Source organism: Gorilla gorilla, chromosome X (genome assembly GCF_029281585.2).
Source record: "Gorilla gorilla gorilla isolate KB3781 chromosome X, NHGRI_mGorGor1-v2.1_pri, whole genome shotgun sequence".
Classification (NCBI taxonomy): domain Eukaryota; kingdom Metazoa; phylum Chordata; class Mammalia; order Primates; family Hominidae; genus Gorilla; species Gorilla gorilla.
In genome coordinates this window covers 113,889,471-113,899,912 of record NC_073247.2, presented here as the reverse complement: position 1 = coordinate 113,899,912, position 10,442 = coordinate 113,889,471, and positions in this window count along the sequence as shown.

Here is a 10,442-nt window from a genome sequence, read left to right as displayed (position 1 = left end):
TTCCTTTAAGAATGCTGAGTATAGGCCCCTAATATCTTCTGGTTTCTAGGGTTTCTGCTGAAAGGTCCACTGTTAGCTTGGTGGGGTTTCCTTTGTAGATGACCTGCCCATTCTCTCTAGCTGCCTTTAACACTTTTTATTTTATTTCAACCTTAGAGAATCTGATGACTATGTGTCTTGCAAATAATCATCTTGTATAGTCTCTCACAGGGGTTCTCTGCATTTCCTGAATTTGAATGCTGGCCTCTCTAGTGAAGTCGGGAAAATTTTTGTGGTTGATATCCTCAAATATGTTTTCCAAGTTGCTTGCTTTCTCTCCCTTTCTTTCATGGATACCAATGATTTATATATTTGTTCTCTCTAACATAATTCCATATTTCGTGGAGGCTTTGTTCATTCTTTATTATTGCTTTTTGTTTCTTTTTGCTTGACTGAGTTTTTTGGAAAACCAGCCTTAAAGCTCTGAGATTCTTTCCTCAGCTTGGTCAATTCTGCTGTTAACACTGATGATTGTATTACACAGTTTTTGAAGTGAGTTTTTCAGCCCTATAAGTTTAGTTTGGTTCTTTCTTAAAATGGCCATTTCATCTTTCATCTCCTGTATTGTTTTATTGTGTTCCTTATATTCCTTGGATTGAGTTTTGACTTTCTACTGAACGTCAGTGATCTTCATTGCTATTCATATGCCGGAACTCTATTTCTGACATTTTAGTATTTCTTTCTGGTTAATAACCATTGCTAGGGTACTAGTGGGGTCATTTGGAGTAAGAAGAACTAGCTTTTTGAGTTGCCAGAATTTTTGTGCTGGTTCTTTCTCATCTGTGTGGGCTGATGTTCCTCCAATTTTTGGAGTTGTTGTCCTTTGGAATTTTTTTTCTTTTGCTTTTATCTTCTTTGATGCCCTTGAGGTTTTGATTGTGGTATATAGTGGGTTCAGTCAACTGACTTCAATTCTAGTCCACTCCTAGGTCTTGCAGGAACCCTTTCTGATTACTCTCTTTGTGCCCCTGTTTCCTCTGTTGGGTGTTCCGGTCTAGGCAGGGGCTGCAGTTAGCAGACAGGCCATATACTTGCTGGTTCAGCTATAACTTGCTGCCTGAGTGCTTCCCAGGGGACATGGGATTGCACCTGCTTGCAGAGTTCAGGCAGAAGCAAAAGCACTGGACTTGAAATTTCTAGCAGGCATTGCCCACCTAGCTACCAGTGGTGGGGGGTAGGGTGGGCTCACCTGGCTGCAGTCCAGGTGCTTCCTGGGGCAACAGGAGGCTGCACCTGCTGGCTGAGTTCCCACAGAAGTGGACCACTGGGCCAGAAGTTCTAGCAGGCTTTGTCTGCCTGGCTACCAGTGGTGGGGATGGGTGGGGTCACTTACCCTGTCATCCAGGTGCCTCCTGGCACAACGGGAAGCTGCACTCACCAGCCGAGTTCAGGCAGAAGTGGGACTCCTAGGCTGGAAACTCTAGCAGGCATTGCCCACCTGGATACCAGCAGCGCGGGTGAGCAGGGTTTCCCCAGGACAACAAAAGACTGTTTTTCCCAGGACAACAAGAGACTGTGCCTGGTGGCTGAGTTCAGACAGAAGCAGGGCCACTGAGCAAGAAACTTTAGCAAGTGTTGCCTGCCTAACTACTAATGGTGGAGGTGGGTGGGCTCACAAACCCTGCCTTTTGGGGCTTTCCTGGGAAACAGGAGGCTGCACCATCTGGCTGGGTTCACACGGATGCAGGACTGCTGTGCCAGAGACTCTAGCAAGAGTTGCCTGCCGGTTGCTTCATTTTTTTCTAAATTATCTGAGAAATTATTTCAGCACATAGAAATGACAAAGAAATGACAAATACCTAATGAAAACTTGTACATTTCCTTTTTATTAAACATTTTAATTTCGGCCAGATGCAGTGGCTCATGCCTGTAATCCCAACAATTTGGGAGGCTGAGGTGGGAGAATAGCTTGAGTCTATGAGCTTGAGACCAGCCTGGGCAGCATGGTGAAACCCCATATCTACAAAATTTACCTAGGCATGGTGGTGTGCACCTATAATTCCAGTTACTCAGGAGGCTGAGGTGGGAGCATCACTTGAGCCCCTGTGGTCGAGGTTGCAGTGAGCCATGATTGCACCACTGCACTCCAGCTGGGCAACAGAATGAGACCCTGTCTCAAAAAAAAATCCATTTAACCTTCTAAAACAGGGACAAATGTTTTTGAACTATGTATGATGTTCTTGACAATTCATGCATGTATGGATGATTTTCAATACTTTTCTTTATCCAAGTGGACATTTCCAGTAAATATAAGCATCTAGATCCCAAAAGAAAGATCTGGGATACAGATGATAGCTGGAGTGTCTAGAAAATAATTTACACCCAATAAATATCTGTTGAAATAATTGATCTATCAATCAGTGAACGGTATTAGCCTTAATGCATTAAGAGCCCCTATAACAAAATGGGAAAAAGGACAAAATTTGTAAACAGTGCATAAAGGAAGAAATGCACATGGATAATTATCACAGGAAAATATTCTAGCTCATTAATAATTTAAAAATTGAAACTCAAAGCCTCTAAATAGTTTTAATTATTTATCACCTATGACAAAATTTAAGTATAGAAGTAACTCAATAACATGGGAAAAAATTTGCAGAAGAAAAAATTTAAAATTGGTTCTGTGTGTGGAGAGAGAGTGTGTGAGAGAGAGACAAAGAGAGAAAAGCCGAACTTCAATATCAATCAAGGAAATAATAACATGCCTATCAGTTAGAAATAAATTTTAATGTGATGATTCCAGGTATACAGGTGGTATGAAGAAATAAGAATTCTTATACACTTTTTGAGGAAGTTTAAATTACTGAGATCAAGTCCTAAGGAATATATGTTTAAGAATGTAATGTAGGAAAATTTTCTCACATATACATAAGAAGACAGGCAGAAGATATTGACTGTTGTATTGCCTGAAATAGAAAGCAGAAAAATAAAGCAATTAATCCAAATATCCATCAATACACAAACAAATTTGTGGGTAAAGATTAACAAAACTGTTTCTGCTTCTCTGGGAAAATGATCTCTGGTTTACCTTCTTTTAGTACACTTTTCTTGGAAACTTGATAAAGGTGAAATATCAACTATGTAACTGGATAAGATTTCTTATGGTAAAAATGACCACCGATCAGTGAAGACTTATGTCATTGAGCATGCCCTCTGCTGCTAGGATCACCATAAATGGCACTCATGGATTTATAAAATATATTGACACTTTTCAAACATGGGGCTTGCAATCAGGGGGCTCCCACACCCTATATGGCCTCTGCCTTATACCTGAGCACTCACTTGTGGAGATGGAGGAATGCAAATAATAATTCTTAGACAGCTCTAAGGCCTCCTCCTGTTGAAAAGACATTTGTATCTGACAATGTTCTCCAGTGTATCCTATTACAAAGCCAAGTGTACGTATACGAGTTGGAGCTGGTTGAGTCATGTTCGATTGTCAATCTGAATCCAAGTTTATTGATGTGGGAGTCACAAACTATAACAAAAATACTATGTCAATGCAATGGAATGCTATGCTGCCATTAAAATGAATTAATTATATTTACATGTATTAAAATGGATAAATCTCTAAAAAAAGTTAAATGAGAGCAATTCAGGTGCCAACATTATGAAATCAGTACAGTATCACTTACATGGTTACCAGAGGCTGGGAATGGTAGTTGGGGGCTGTAGGGGAGTTGGGGATGGTTAGTAGGTACTAACAAAACTAGAAAGAATGAATGAGACCTACTATCTGATAGCACAAAAGGGTGACAATGGTCAATAATAACTTAATTGTACATTTTAAAATAACTTAAAGAGTTTAATTGGATTGTTTGTACCACAAAAAATAAATGCTTAAAGGGATGGATACCCTATTCTCCGTGATGTGCTTATTTTACATTGCATGCCTGTATCAAAACATCTCACATACCTCATAAATATATACATCTACTATGTACTCACAAATATTAAAAATAAAAATAAAGAATACCACTTACAAAGTAGAATCTTATAGATACAAAATGATACCTTACATTCTTTATAATACACTATTATAAGATAAATGTAGAAATAACTAAATGGAAAGTATACATATCATGCTTATCTCTAGGGAACTAGGGAAAATAATGAGATGATGAGCCTTTGGTATATCTGTAATATTATATTTCTTTAAAAAATATGTTTAAATCAAATATGTCAAAATATTAATATGGGTTAAATATATATGATGAACACACAGATACCTGCTAGAATATTTTCTTTCCCATGTTTAAGATATTTTTTGTAAAATGAGATGGATAATATTCCATGTTGGTGACACTCTTAACAAATGTCCTTGTGAAAGTAAAAATTGCTAAAACCCTTAAAAAAAGTGTGTGTATATATATACATATATATATGTGTATATATATACATATATATGTGTGTATATATATACATATATATGTGTGTGTGTGTATATATATATATATGACCTTTTAAGGTCAGTATTCCTGACTTCCTTATAATAGAGAGCCCAGGTTTAATTCTTGGATCTCAACACCTTCCTATCTTCTCTCACTTAAGAAATAATTTTGTGAATTTGGGTGCTCCTGTATTGGGTGCATATATATCAGAATAGTTAGCTCTTCTTGTTGAATTGTTCCCTTTACCATTATGTAATGTCTTTCTTTGTCCTTTTTAATCTTTGTTGGTTTAAAGTCTGTTTTGTCAGATACTACGATTGCAACCTCTGCTTTTTTTTTTTTTTCTTTCCATTTGCTTGGTAAATTTTCCTCCATCCCTTTATTTTGAACCTGGTGTGTCTTTGCATGTAAGATGGGTCTCCTCAATACAGCACACGGATGGGCCTTGACTCCTTATCCAATTTTCCAGTCTGTGTCTTTTAATTGGGGCGTTTAGCCCATTTACATTTAGGGTTAGTATTGTTATGTGTGAATTTGATCCTGTCATCATGATGCTATTTGGTTATTTTGCACACTTGTTGATGCAGTTTCTTCGTAGTGTCATTGGCCTTTGTATTTTAGTGTGTTTTTGCAGTAGCTGGTACTGGTTTTTCCTTTCCTTATTTAGTGCTTCTTTCAGGAGTTCTTACAGAGCAGGCCTGGTGGTAATGAAATCCCTCAGCATTTGCTTGTCTGGAAAGGATTTTATTTCTCCTTCACTTATGAAACTTAGTTTGACTGGATATGAAATTCCAGGTGGAAAATTCTTTTAAGAATGTTGAATATTGGCCCCCAATCTCTTCTGGCTTATAGAGTTTCTGCTGAGAGGTCTTTTTTTTTAGTCTGATGGGCTTCCCTTTGTAGGTGACCTGGCCTTTCTCTCTGGCTGCCCTTAACAGTTTTTCCTTCATTTCAGCCTTGGAGAATCTGATGGTCATGTGTCTTGGAGTTGATCTTCTCATGGAGTATCATAACGGTGTTCTCTGTATTTCTTGAATTTGCATGTTGGCCTGTCTTGCTAGCTTGGGGAAGTTCTCCTGGATAATATCCTGAAGTGTTTTCCTACTTGTTTCCATTCTCTTTTTATCTTTCTGGTACTCCAATCAATTGTAGGTTTGGTCTGTTTATGAAGTCCCATATTTCTTGGAGGCTTTTTCATTCCTTTTTCTCTATTATTGTCTGCATGACTTATTTCAGTAAGGTGGTCTTCAAACTCTGATATCCTTTCTTCCACTTGGTCAATTTGGCTGTTGATACTTGTGTATGCTTCACGAAGTTCTCTTGCTGTTTTTCAATTCCATCAGGTCGTTCATGTTCCTCTCTTGGTTATTCTAGTTAGCAATTCCTCTAACCTTTTATCAAGGTTCTTAGCTTCTTTGCATTGTGTTAGAATGTGGTCCTTTAGCTCATCGTAATTTTTTATTACCCATCTTCTGAAGCCTACCTCTGTCAATTCATCCATCTGATCTTCCATCTAGTTCTGGGCCCTTGATGGAGAGAGATGTTGTGATCACACAGAGGAGAAAAGGCACTCTGGCCTTTTGGGTTTTCAGCTTTTTTTAATTGATTCTTTCACATCTTTGTGAGTTTTGGTCTTTGAGGCTGTTGACCCTTGGGTGGGGTTTTTGTGGGGGCCTTTTGTTGTTGTTGTTGATACTGCTGTTGTCACTTTCTGCTTGTTTGTTTTTCTTTCAATAGTCAGGTCCCTCTTCTGTAGGGCTCCTGCAGCTTGCTGGGGGTTCACTTCAGGCCCTATTCATTTGATTCACTCTCATGCCTGGAGATGTCACTCAAGGAGGCTGGAGAGCAGCAAAGATGGGTGCCAGCTCCTTTTTCTGAGACCTCTGACCTTGAAGAGCACCAACCTGATGCCAGTGGGATTCCTCCTGTATAGGATGTCTGACAACCCCTGTTGGAGGGTCTCACTATGTGATGTGCCAGCTCCCACTTCATCTTCCACCATGATTGAAAATTTACTGAGGCTTCACCAGAAGCAGGTGCTTGTGCTACACTTCTTGTACAGTTTGCAAAACTGTGAGCCAAAATAAACCTCTTTTATTTATAAATTACCAAGTTTTAGGTATTCTTTTATAGCAACACAAAACGAACTAATATACCACCCCCTGATACCCATGCATCTGTTCTCTGTTTTTTGAGTTCAACTTTTTTGGATTTCACATATAAGTGAGATGACGTGATATTTGTCATTCTGTGATAGCTTATTTCATATAGCTTAATGTTTTGTAGGCTCATCCAAATGGCAGAATTTCCTTCCTTTTTAAGGCTGAATAATATTTCATTGTATTTATTTACTACATTTTCTTTATCAACTCATCCTTTGATGGACAAGTAGGCTGTTTCCACATTGGCTATTCACATTGACTATTGTGAATAATGCTATGATAAACATGGAATTTTGTTTCCTTTGGATATGTACTCAGAGAAGGGAATGCTGGATCATATGGTAGTTTTACTTTTTTTAACGTTTTATTTTTAAATTTTGTGGGTACATAGTAGGTGCATATATTTATGAGGTACATGTGATACTTTGATGCAGGCATGTAACGGAAAATAATCACATCACGGTAAAAGGAGTATCCATTTACTCAAGCATTTATCCTCTGGGTTACAAACAATCTAATTATATTCTTCAACTGTTTTAAAATGTATAATTACATTATTATTGACTATAGTCACTCTGTTGTGCTATCAAATGCTAGGTCTTATTCATTCTAAGTATTTTTGTACCCATTAACCAGCCCCATTTGACCCACACCCCAACTCCCCCAGTATACTTCCCAGCCTCTGGTAATTATCCTCTATTTTTAATTTTTTGAGAAATCTCGATACTGTTTCCCATAATGACTGTACTAATTTACATTCTCACCAACAGTGTGCAAGGTTTCCCTTTTCACCACATCTTTGCCAACATTTGGTATCTTTCATTTTTTTTTATAATAGCCATCCTGACAGGTGTGAGATGATATCTTATTGTGGTTTAGATTTGTATTTCCTTGATGATCAGTGATGTTGATCATCACTTACCTTCTCATGTACCTGTTGGCCACTTGTATATCTTCTTTGGGAAAGTATTTTTCATGTCTTTCATCTATTTTTTAATCAAATTATTTGGTGTTTTTGCTATTTAATTTTATGCATTCTTTATATATTTTGAATATTAACCCTTATTGGCTGTATGGTTTGCAAATATTGTCTTCCATTCTATAGGTTGTCTTTTCATTTTATTGATTGTTTCCTTTGCTGAGCAGAAGTTTTTTAGTTTGACGTAATCCCACTTGCTTATTTTCACTTTTGTTGCTGGCACTTTTAGCGTCATATCCAAAAATCCATTGCCGAGACCAATGCCAAGGAATTTTTCATTATATTTTCTTTTTTTAATTAATTTTTTTATTATACTTTAAGTTTTAGGGTACATGTGCACAACATGCAGGTTAGTTACATATGTAAATATATGCCATGTTGGTGTGCTGCACCCATTAAATCGTCATTTAACATTAGATACATCTCCTAATGCTATCCCTCCCTCCTCCCCCCACCCCACAACAGGCCCTGATGTGTGATGTTCCCCTTCCTGTGTCCGTGTGTTCTCATTGTTCAGTTCCCACCTATGAGTGAGAACATGCGGTGTTTGGTTTTTTGTCCTTGCGCTAGTTTGCTGAGAATGATGGTTTCCAGCTTCATCCATATCCCTACAAAGGACATGAACTCATCATTTTTTATGGCTGCATAGTATCCCATGGTGTATATGTGCCACATTTAGGAGTTTTATGGTTTAATGACTACATTTAAGTCTTTCACCTATTTTGAGTTAATTTTTGTAAGTGGTAAAAGATACGGGACTAGTTTCATTTTTTACTTGTGGATATCCAATTTTCCCAACACTGTTTATTGAAGAGGCTATTGTTTCCACATTGAGTGTTCTTAGTGCCCTTGCAAAAATTAGTTGGCCATATATATGTGGTTTATTTGTGGGATCTCTATTTTGTATCATTGGTCCATGTGATTACCATACTGTTTTGATTACTAAAGCTTTGTAATATAGTTTAAAATCAGGAAGTGTGGGGCTTCCAGCTTTATTCATGCTCAATATTACTTTGGCTATTTGGGGTCTTTTGTGGCTCTATGTACATTTTTGGATTTTTTTTCTATGTCTGTGAAAAATTTCATTGGGATTTTGATAGGGATTACATTGAATCTGTAGATCACATTGAATTGTATGTATGTTTTACCAAATTAATTCTTCCAAACCAAGAATACAGGATATCCTTTCTGTCTTCTTCAATTTCTTTTATTGGTGACTTATAGTTATCACTGTACATATCTTTCACCTCCTTGTCTAAATTGCCTATTTTATGCTTTTTAATATTATAAATGGAATTTCTTTTATAATTTCTCTTTAAGTAGTTTATTGTTACTGTATAAAAACACAACTGATTTATTTTGTATCCTGCAATTTTACTGAATTTGTTTATTAGTTCTAACAGTTTTTCAGTGAAGTTATTTGGGTTTTTATATCTAAGATTATGTCATCTGCAAACAGAAACAACTTGAGTTCTTCCATTCTGATTTGGATTTTATATATATAAATACATGTAATATGTAATATATTATATGTTTAAGTAATATATATAACATAATATAATCATATAATATGTTACACGTAATACACAATTATATAATATACTACATATATCATATAATATATTACACATAATGTAATATATAATATATTACATAATTATTATAATATATTACATCTTATATTACCTAATTATATAACATATAATTATATATCATATATGCATATATTGCATAATTATGTAATATATAATGTTATATATCTATCATATAATGTTATATATAAAATGTAATTATATATAAAAACATAATTATATGTATAATGTATATATATATATATGTATGTATTTTAGTAATGGTTCCAGCTGGGACTGCCACTACTCCGGTATTATGTTGAATAGAAGTGGTAAGAGTGAACACCCTTGTCTTGTTCTTGATGTTAGAGAAAAATCTTTCAACTTTTTACCATTGAGCGTGATGTTAGCGGTGGATTTGTCATATGTGGCCTTTATTCTGTTGGGCTACATTCCTTCTATACCTAATTTTTTTAGAGTATTTTACCATGAATACATGTTGATTTTTTTCAAATGCTTTTTATCATCTTTTGAAATGATCAGAAAGGATAAAATGGTTTTATCATTTATTCTGTTGATGTGATATATCACATTTACTAATTTCCATATTTTGAACCATCCTTGAATCCCAGAACTGAATCCCACCTGACCATGGTGTATGGTCCTTTTAATGTGCTGTTAAATATGGTTTGTTGATATTTTGTTCAGAATTTTTGCATCTATGTTCTTCAGGGATATTATACAGCCAATTACTTTGAGAAATGTTATTAGTAGACAAGTAGGTTACAAAACTAAATATAAGATGAGATCTTATATTTGTAAATCAATATATAAATGCATGCATACATGTATAAATGTATAAGTACTTTCATAAGAAAACTATTAAAATAAAATAATGTTGATGAAAGCAATAGCAGATGTTATGAATGGAATCGTGTTCCCCAAAAAACATATATTAAAGTCATAACCCCAATGATCTCAGAATGTGACCTTATTAAGAAATAAGGTATTTATAGAAGTAATCCAGTCAAAATGAGGTCATTAGTTTGGCCCTATTACAAGATCAGTGGTGACCTTATTGAAAGAAGACATTTAGACACAGATTCACAAAGAGAAGGTGATATAAAGAGACACAGGAAGAATGTCATGTAAAGATGGAGGAGTGGAATGATGCATCTAGAAGCCAAAGGATGCTAGAGATTGCCTTCAAACCACAAAAACTAGGAAGAAACTATAAAGGAGTCCCCTGCAGGTTTGAGAGGGAGCATGGTTCTATCAATACCTTTATTTCAGATTTCTA